Source organism: Ambystoma mexicanum, chromosome 2q (assembly GCF_040938575.1).
Source record: "Ambystoma mexicanum isolate Mex_15411 chromosome 2q, UKY_AmexF1_1, whole genome shotgun sequence".
NCBI lineage: Eukaryota > Metazoa > Chordata > Amphibia > Caudata > Ambystomatidae > Ambystoma > Ambystoma mexicanum.
In genome coordinates, this window is record NC_090924.1 from 1,358,554,686 (window position 1) to 1,358,565,254 (window position 10,569).

General features: G+C 46.9%; 1 long non-coding RNA gene across 1 annotated transcript in view; it reads right to left on the reverse strand.

The window, feature by feature from the left end:
- Window positions 1-8,513, reverse strand: part of LOC138570164 (uncharacterized) — a 279,291-nt gene extending 270,778 nt beyond the window's left edge. Inside the window, exons 1-2 of the long non-coding RNA XR_011303411.1 lie at window positions 8,196-8,513; window positions 6,735-6,857 (exon numbers count right to left, since the gene is read on the reverse strand). This is a non-coding gene — a long non-coding RNA (uncharacterized lncRNA). The remainder of the gene's footprint in view (window positions 1-6,734; window positions 6,858-8,195) is intronic.
- Between the last annotated feature and the right edge of the window lie 2,056 nt (window positions 8,514-10,569).

Sequence of the window (10,569 nt, forward strand, 5' to 3'; positions counted from 1 at the left end):
GGAAACCGCTAACGATATCCTGGATGGGACGCCTGAATGCGATCAAAATGGTGTCCCTCCCACGGTTTCTCTACCCCTTTCAGGTCCTGCCTATCACAATTCCGGATCACTTCTTCAAGCAAGTCAGAAAAGCCATCCTACACTTTTTGTGGAACGGAAAGAAACCCAGAATCTCCTACGATGTCTTAATACTACCAAAAAAGTTAGGGGGGGTTGGCCTACCGGACATAGAACGCTATTATCAGGCCACACAGCTCAGGATCTTAATCCCACATCTCCGAGAAAGGAAAGACCTCCAATGGGTCCACCTAGACAACAACGTTCTATACAACGTGACTCTGGCAGAGTGGTTATGGGTCCCCAGATCGAAGCTATCGAGGAAGCTGCGCAACCACCCGATACTAAGCACGTTGTGGAACATATGGAGGAAGGGAAGAGCAATGTCAGGAGTCACCACGTGGCCTTCGCCACTGAGCCATCTTTGGTCCCCTGGAATCAGAGAGGAAATCCCGGAACATGCCAGATACCAATCTTGCTTTGATGCCGGCCTGGAGAGGGTCGGCCAGCTATGGAGAAAGGGGAAATTCATTTCGATAACGGAACTCGAGGAGGCCCTCCAAATCCGCCCGATACCAGTTTTCCTGTACCTATGTCTGAAAGGCGTCATATCCAGAAAGGAATGGAAGGATACCACGCAGAGAGAACTAACGCCCTTTGAGACGATCCTAGACACAACTACTACCTCCAAATGCCTCATAGCGAGAATGTACAGAGCCCTAATCACCAAAGACAACGCACCTAACCATCGTCTAAAAGCAAGATGGAACGAGACTTTGCCAGAGAGTTCGACCAGCAAGCCTGGAATAAAATATGTGAAACACCATCCAAAATATCAATCGCGGCCCAATATAAATTGCACGCTATAAAATTACTACATAGATGGCAATACGACCCACAAAGACTGTCCAAAATGTTCCAGACCTCCAGCCCGAGATGCTGGCGACATTGTGGGATGAATGCCGATTACTGGCACATGTGGTGGGCCTGCCCCAAAGTCCGCATCTACTGGCAGGAGGTCCTGGGATGGATCAAACAGCTGGAAGGCATAAATAGAGAACTGTCACCCCTCCTGATCCTGTTTGGCCTCGAAGAAGAAGACGACGAAATGACAAGAGTGAAAGGTCTGATATCCCCCCTCTTACTTGCGGCGAGAGCTGCCCTTGTGATAAAATGGAAAGCTCCTCGCCTACCTAATAAGAGGGACTGGATACAGATCGCTACAAATATTTACACTATGGAGAAAGTAACAGCAATATTACATGACAGAGCTGCGCGACAGGAGGAAGTCTGGTTCGATTTCATAACAAAATACATCTCGCGCTCGACCATGGAAGACTCGACTCAGCAGGGAAACTGCTCCTGATCCATGCTACCAATCACTGAAAACTGAAAGACCCCTTGCTGACAACCCTTGCGTGTCACAGACCACACAGGAGAACAATGATCGTTGGATGTTCCAAGATGCGCGTCCCGTAGCTCACTACGACTCAGAATGCCAATGCCCCGAAGGAAGCGGACATGAGAAATGGGGATAGGGAGGGGGTGGGAAGGGGGGAGGGGAGGGGGGTTTTTCTTTTCTCTTCTTTATTTTCTTTTTCTTTCTTCTTTCTGCTTTCTCCTGGAATATGGAGCGTTAATGTTGATAACTGTTGTTAAGGTGGACTTGGAGTTTCTAATGAAGTAGCTCGCTATGCACAATGTATAACCACCTGTATGTTCACATTCCTTGTTAAAAACAATAAAAGTCAAATTTAAAAAAAAATTTAGTACTAAAATTCTTGACTTGCATACCTTTTGAGCCTCTGCATTCATGTCCATTGAGGCTTTTAACTCTAAAAACTGTCCTTCTTGTGGCCCTATAATCGGCCCGCAGGGTTAGTGAACTTCAGGTTCTCTTATGCAAACCACCATATACTATTTTTTATAAGGATAAGGTAGTCCTTAAGGTTAAACCTTCGTTCTTACCAAAAGTAGTCTCAGACTTCCATTAGTCACAAAAAATAGTACTACCAACTTTTTATCCTCCTCCTCATCTGGGCAAGGAAGGGGAGAGATTACATAGACTAGATCCCAAGAGGGCTCTTAGTTTTTACATCTCAAGGATGGCTAAATTGAGACAAGATGACCAACTATTCGTGGGTTACACTGGTCATAAATTAGGCTTATCTGTACCAAAACAGACCATTTCCCGCTGGATCATATTAGCCATAGTTGAATGCTACAGATTAGCAGGAAAAGAACCACCAGATGGGCTTCGTGCCCATTCTACAAGGGGAATGGCTACTTCTGCGGCACTAAAGAGGGGAGTCCCGGCAGCAAATATTTGTGCAGCTGCAACCTGGAAAACAATGCATACTTTTGTTAAACATTATTTTTTGGATACTGCCTCCTCTAATGAGGGTTTATTTGCCAAGGCAGTTATGCATTCTGTCCACGAAAACTGAAATTAGTACTCCCGCCTCCAAAATTCCTACTGGTATGGGAGCCTATCACAAGATGAGGAATACGTGGGAGGACACAATCCATTCAAAGAACAAGTTACTTACCAACTGTAATGTTCTTTCGACTGGATGTTCCTCCCACGTATTCCTCATCGACCCTCCCATCCTACCACACAGTACAGTTTACGTTTTCTTACACTTTCCTCTCACGAAGAATGTATCGGTCATGGGGCACGCCTGGGTGTTCCTCCTATATGTTTCATCGAAAAAACAGAACTGAAGCAACGGGCGCGGCTCGAGCTATTTATACCATTGGTGATGTCGACTTACTTGTTCTTCTGTTAGAATAGGCGCTAGGGGTATTTTCACTACAACCCGTCAGACTTAGACAGAGAATGACAGTATCTTACAGAATTGAAAATTAAATGGTTCGAAGCACTCCTTTTGCATGATATCTATTTTTAGGTACTTTGCTAAATAGGAATTTAAGTTTCTTGTGAAACATAATGATTGTTTCACAGTACTCCCCCTGACCCTTGTATGCCTTATTCCCCCCTACTTTCGATTCATGTTTTTCGGAATAATTTGCAATGTTTGCACTTTACAAAATACACATACCATTTTACTATAAACAGTTAAAAAAAATAGTAATATCTGGGTACGGGTGTGGTTTGCATCTGTGTATAATAGATTATAAGAGACGAGATGAAAACTTGACTACATTCAAGATCATTTGTAGCCCTCTATTGTTATTGATCTTTCTGTTGCCTAGGAAAATTGTGAGTGAACAGAGCCACCTCAACTTAGTGCAATGTACCTTTGGGGTGTGAGGAGAAGGGCATAGTAGAGAAGGGAGAGGGAGTGAATAGTGAGTGGGTGTAAAGAAAAGGTGAGCAGTGGTAGTACTATTAGGTGGAATATTGTTAGTGCGAGGAGCCTAGCAGTAGAAGAGTAGTGGTGGAAGGAGCAGTAGTTGTGAGTGCAGTAGCAGTGGTAGTGCAGTAGTGAGAGGAGAGTTCTAGGAAGGAAGGTATTCACATCAGAGACAGAGGAGAAGGTCGTGGGGATGAGAGCAGGTTGGTGGAGTTGGACTGAGGAGGGGAGAAGAATTGTAGCAAGGAGATAGGGGGCTGTAATATCAGATGACACACATACACCACCCTACCAGAGCTAACAATCAAGGGCCAGGTAGAGGACCCCTGGGGGAGTTAGGCAGCCTGTACTCACAGAGCCACCTGCATTTTAGAGCCACCTTATTCAGTAGGGGTTACTGAGCAAAGGCATTAACCAGGGGTTGCAGATGCCTAGGCAATGGCTGGAATCCCAAGGGACTGAGACGATTGAGCATGGGGACGGACCTGGCAGCACTTTCCCAAACTGCTTTTCCAGCTCATACACCCTATTGAACCATGACTGTTTTATGCTGAAACATCTATGCACCAAGAAACAATCCATCCCTTCCACTAGATCAATGCAATCTGGGAATCTAAATTATTCAGGCCACCTGTTACAGTGGTAGCATCTGAAATTGTGAGTTGGCACAAGGTGGTGTAAAGTAAGGAGTTGAAGGAGAAGGCACAAGCTCAGAAGGAGGGCAAGTAGCAAGGCATGAGAGACCATTAGGACTGAGACAGAGAAGGGCCAGGAGGAGAAGTAGAACCCAGGGGGCAGAAGGAAGAGCTGACATGAGGGCCTGAGAGTGACACAGAAATTAGTACATCAGAATAAGAGAGGTGCAGAGGAGTTGAGAGGAAAACTAAGAAGACCAAGAAGTGAAGGACAGTGAGTACGTCTGAATCCTGGACGGCAAGAATAGGAAGGTTCATGCTGGGTACGTTGGATCTAGGAAAGATGGAAGCTGGAATGAGATGAGGACAAGGAAGTTCTGGTCAGCCCAGAGAAGCAAAGGGGAAGAAAGCCAGGGTACACGCTTTCAGACGCAGGAACCACTCTATAGCTCTCCCTGATGAACATGACAGCGGGACTATTTGCTGACAAGAATTGGTGCCAGTTAGTCATGAGGTGCGAGACTCCAGAAAACCAGCAACTGGGCCAGATGACAGAAAAGGGTTCAGGGCCTATGTAATAGTGCAATATCAGAGAAGGAAATGCCAGATAGCCTGCAGCGAACTCTGGAGACTCGAATACTGGCTCCAGCATACAGTGGGCCAGGTATTTCTTTGGTGAAGGCCACCTTAATTGTTATTTCTTGGGAGGAGAACCCCGTTTTGAGTTTCAGTTGGTCCTTTTTGTACAGTCACCAAATATGCATTGACATACTTGGTCTTTTCGTCCTTCTTGATATCAGGTACCTTATGTGGCATGCTCCCATGGTAGTTTAAATGTTTAAGAGAGCTTCATGGTAGAGGGACATTGAAAGCCACATATCTCAAAGTCCAAGGTTGATATAATGGCCAAGGAATTTAAGTTGTTTTGTAAACTACATTCAGTGCAGAGAAATGCTTCAGTTTGTATTCCAGGGAACAATGGCACTGATGGGCAATTATTAGTAAGATTATTGCCTAAAATACAGACTATTCCATTTGATTTACAATGTAGAGCACTTGTGGGCAAACTGACCTAGTTCTATCTCCCGTTAGCTGAAAAATACCAAGTGACCGAGATAGGAGCATGCACAGAGAGGACCAACAGCAAAGGAAACGAGATGTAGAACATTGAGGGACCGTTGAAAGGCTTTGGAACCCAAGGTAGTTAACTTCACGTTAGAGATGGAGTAGAAAGAAGTTCCAGAGGATTGAAGACATATGTTTGTGCCCACCTGTATAGGCCCCCAGCTTTCCTGTTCAACCATTGGCTGAAGGTAGGAATTGCTCGGACAGAGATGGGCCTTAAGAGCAGAGGACCTTTTTTTCCTGCCCCAATCTAGACTTTGGGGACAGTGTGTCATTGCAGCCGCACTGTTTATTCTTTTGGACAGCCCTGTATCTGAAAGACTAGGGTTGGCACTGAAACACTGTGGTATTTGTTGTAGGCTGTGTTGGCTCTCTTGATAAAGCAGGAGCATGATGGCCCTAAGGTGGCCTGAGAACTTGGGTTACTACCTTCCCAGGTGAGAATGGAACAGTTTGAATGTTGTGTCATTTGTTCGTGTCAGAATGAACGCATGCCCCACAGATACTGATGCTGTAATCCGATCTGGGTACATTTGTGTTTAGGTGAGAGTTAACACCGGCTCAGTTGGGGGCAAGAACGTGTTTGGGTGGGTCTGAAGAAAACTTGATGTTCATGGCATTGTTTCAATATTGCTAAAAATAAACATCACGGTCCACAAGGAACAGCTTTTCAACAGCAGGGTTAGGCCAGAGAGACGCTACGCCCTCATCGCAATAACTTTAATATTATAGTTGTTATGGTATGAAGGGCGTAAAGATGGTGGGCTCATTCACTTGGCCCAGACCCTTTGTACATCTGCCAACTTGAAAATGAAGCACTGCAACTTTAACACCTTGTTGCAGAAATTCATTTCTGATATTTAAGTCACTGTTAAGAGGCTCCGTTTCTGAAATGAAAGCACTGTCAAGATGTCACCCAATTGTTAGATGATGGACAGATATCCCAGCAATTTTATACTTGTATATATATCTGGCATGGTTGAAGTAGGGCTTCGAAGGGTAAGTCACCTTATCAATTTCTATTGAAAAATGTAGACATCGGGAAATATTTTTGATATAGCACAATGGACACTTGTAGACGGGGTCCTCGGATGCAAGCACTATAACGCCGGGTAAGCAGAAGTGTGCCGCCAACACAGCTCTGGCCAATTCCTAGATGTAGGATTCTAAGCAGGGTGCAAAATGTGCACTTGCCACAAGCCAATGGTTAGTGATATATGAATTTTGGCGACTAAGAAATTGTGTGCTGTGCATGTGTATAGAATTGAGGTGGCGAGTGGCTTGTTTTTATGCCTGGCTAGTAGCTCAGAACTTGAATTTTTTGCCCCCTGCTAGAGGGATGTCTGCTCATTGGAAACTCTTAGCCCTCGTTTTTTAAAGGCTGTGATGCTCCCAAAGCCAGCAAGGATATTCTCATATAGAAGAGCACACATTCTCTCCACTGGAGAGACAGATATCACAGCAATGTTATACTTGCATGCAAATCCTGAGGCTATGCTTCGCACAGTAAAACAAGGGCAACATTACATTATATACTTAAATTGATCTTTCAAAATGAGCATTGTAACATTTTTAATAAGAAACGTTACAATGTTAGTACCTCTTTTTAAATGGCTTGTTTTGCTGAGAATGCTCATCATTGGGTGCGCAAAATGTTGTTTATTCTTGGAAAAAGTCAAGCTTGGTTTAAAACCAATGATCGGTTTCTTCTGTGAGCACCAAGCTGTAATATAGTATGCCCACAAATTAATACTTGAAAAAGAACATACCAAATGCAGGTTTATAGTCTGGCAGAGAGGTCCCTTACAACTGTTAGAACCCTAGTACTACCCACAGAGCATAGCCACGCCCCCCTCAATGCACCAGAATGCAGCCTCAGTGGGATGGTGATATTACCACAATCCCCACGCAATGAAAGGACATTCCCAACCTCAAAGGATGTATCTATCGCGGATGCTATTACACTACTTTTAACCATCCCTCCTCCTTTAAGAGATTTGGCAAATTGTTACCGGCAATGTGACGTTCACCCCACAGAGAGGCAGAGCGATCACTATATGATACGCTGGGTACAGCTAGTTATTCATATTTTTCATTAAATATCCTATATGCCAAGCACCTCACTGAGAAACAAATCACTATAGATGCTTGTGCAGCCTCCAAGACATTGCCCGCCATTAAATCCTGTTGGAGGATCCTATTCAGGGTTCCAGATAAGATTTTAAAGTGGGAGTACTTAACTCACATTTTTTTAAGTGGATCTTAAAAAGATTAAGGCGTAAAAAAGGTAATTTCCAATTAGGTGTATAAATTATATACTAGAATTTAACATATATCTTTTTATAGTCCATACTTCTTTGCACCTAGTTATGCAAACAAATTAAAATGTGCATGTTTTACCTTAAAGGTCCTCTTCTAATCTGCCAGTACAAAATGAGAAGAGGAGGTTAAAGCCCCTTCCTATCCCAGCCAATCACATCATGATACTGTGCATGTCTAACGAAACTATTACTCCCTGGCCGCTGTCCAACCCACCATTTAACTTCTTTGCAATTTAGGCAATGAGTTGGAACTTTTTGGATGCATACAGCACTACTCCAGTTACTGATGCTGCTTCGGAGTGGACAACTTCCAGGGCTCAGTGGTACAGCACAGCCAAAAAACAAGGTTCCATGTGTTAATATCTCTGCAAAAATATCAGCATTAAAAAAAATAGCCATATTTTTTTGCGGTGATATTAAGGCATGGAACCTGCGTGGGACACCCCCGCAATCTCCATATTATTTCAAAGGGAGCAGGGGACACCCCCGCTACCCAAAACCCCCAAATATTATCCCCACTAAAAATATCGCCTATGGCCGTTCCAACCGACCATATACACGGCGATACTTTTGGTGGGGATAATATTGGACTACTGACTTTTATTACTGTGTGGAACCACTGCCCATAGTCCACTGCTCAAAGTGAAAACGATAACATTTAACATTAGAGAAATGTGCATACATTTATGCTGAACACACACGCAGGCAAGCATTCCAAAATAGTTACAACGTGGGAGAACCTTGCGGGCACCGACCGAGATGGTTAATCTGCTTGGCTTGGCGATTTAGTAAGGCAGTCCCAACTCCCCTTTACAGTACCCTCCAACATCAGACCATCTGTCCCATTGGACGGCCAAAGTCTTCAGTCCGATTACAAGCTGGGGGCAATACTGTAGGCATCGCACCAAGTGATATCGCAAGAAAACGACGGGCTCCCGCGCCCTACGAAGGAGGGCCCCTCGGCGGGGGCCCCCCCTTAGTGCCGACTGCCTCACGCGGCACGGCGGCAAGAGGAGTCTGGAGGGGAAGGGGGGTGGAGGGGGTGGGTGACGTCATCTCCCGCGCGCCCATTGGCGCCATAAATACAACGGACAAGGGTCGCGGGGTCTCTCTTTGCCGGCTCCTCACCGACGTTGCTGCCTGTCTTGGTGCGGAGTTCAAGGGGAAGGAGCTTCCAGGGTTCGAGTGGCCGGTGAATACTGTTTCCTGAAGAGCATTAGTGCAAGCGTTTGGCGTGGGGACGTGGTCGTGCAGCAAAATTCAGGTACAGGCATTTTGGACAGCTGAGGCACGTTAGATCCGAATTGGGCCCAGGGCAGAGGGTGGCCGGCTAGGGTATGTCAGACGGTAGGGGCAATCCACTGGACCAGGGCGGGTAGATGAGGCAGCTGCCATTTACGGGGGCAGCAGCTATGAAGAGGGGCCACGTTGCAGCGTGGAAAGTGCTTCCCTTTCTTCTAAGAGGGCGCCTGTGAGGACCCTTCGTTGCTTGCAAGGGGGGGAGGGGGCGTGCAGCTGGCGTGCCTCGCATTTCACCTTTGAATACTGACACGCTCGCTTGTAGTTTCAGTTTGTGGCACCGCACGTTTGGCGCGGGTGCGGTGCGTTGCAGCCGATTTAAACACACACAAAAGAAGTCGCGGGTGAAGTGAACCCGACAGGGAGCTGCTCCGGGACAATGGGGAGCCTCCCTTCTCAAGGAGGCCGGGGGCAGCAGGGAGCAGGTTGTCCCCCTTCTCGTGCCGGGCCCTGTGCCGGCTGAGGGTGAGTAGATGTCGCTTTTGTTTAAAGGGACAGCAATTAAGGGCAGGGTGGACACACGTTGAAAAGCGTGACCTATTTCTTTTGATCAGCTGTCAACGGTAGAGCAGGGGGTCGGGGGAGGTGGGGGCATGCGGAGGGTAGGCAAGGAATATAATTAGCATGTGTAGGATAATCTCACTTTTGGTCCGTTTCAAGTGTGGATCGCAACAGCAACAAGGTCATTCAGAGATCCCTTACACTACGGGCATTGCTGGTATAAAGCGTTGGGAACGGTAGTTGCCACAGTAAAGGAGCCAGTCAATGGATGGGCGAGGGGATACACACTGCCTGAGACGACGGAGGGAGGGAAAGGGGTAAGGGGTGTTGGCTCCTGGTGCCACGGGGCAGATCGAGAGGGGGGGGAGGATGCAGGCACGTTTTGGTGCAGGGGGCGTTGTGTGTCAGGCTGCTGGGAGGGGGAAAAGAAGAAAAAAAAAAAAAGTTACCGTCTGAATAGCTACGTCACGTCGGGGGGGGGGGGGGTGGGCGAAATGGGCCGATTGGCCTTGCATTCATTCTCGTTTGGGGTGTGCTAATAAGGCAACAGTGTGCGCTTACCAGGCAGTAGGGGGCTAGGCTAGGGGGGTGCATTGCGAGCAGATTACTGGCTAAACCGCGTGTGGTTGTTCTTTATGCAGGTTTACAACGCGCCTTTTGTAGAAGCGCTGGGGAATTTTGCTGACCCTCAAACATTCATAAACTGATACTGCGTGCCCTCGACTGTTGTCGGGGGCACGCAGTATAGGGGGTATGGTGCGGGGAACCATTGTGGTCCCTCGACTGGTGGCCGCACCGCGTGGGGCCTTCTTTGATGACTGCAATGTAGCCGTTGTGCCACAGGTGCTGTTACCTACGGTAATATGCAGGCACGCTTTGCATTCTGGGATATGTAGTTTTGTTAAGCCTCAGGATGGTGGGCCTAGAGCACCCAGCAAGTAATGCTTTTAACTCAAGCCGGTCAAGTAGCACAGCGAGTAGAGCGCTCGCTTTTGACATCGTTGTAGAGCCTGCTGACGCAGGTTCGAATCCCGGCAGGACCAAACTCGGCCTTTAATCCTTCCGAGGTCGACACCGTGGGTAATGATAAGCAGCACTCGGATACCCGAGGGTTCGTAGCGCTGTATAAATGCCAGAGAAGGGTCCAGGTTTCGGGTATGTCCTGATTTGGTTCTAGAGCGGGAGTTCAGTTTCGGGCACGGGAGTAAGCAAGAGTGCCGACATTTGAAATTGAGCGGCCGGCCATGGGAAGCCTTATGGAGTTAGCTACACTTAGGGTGAAAGGGGGGGGCGGATCGCATGGAGCGCCAGGGT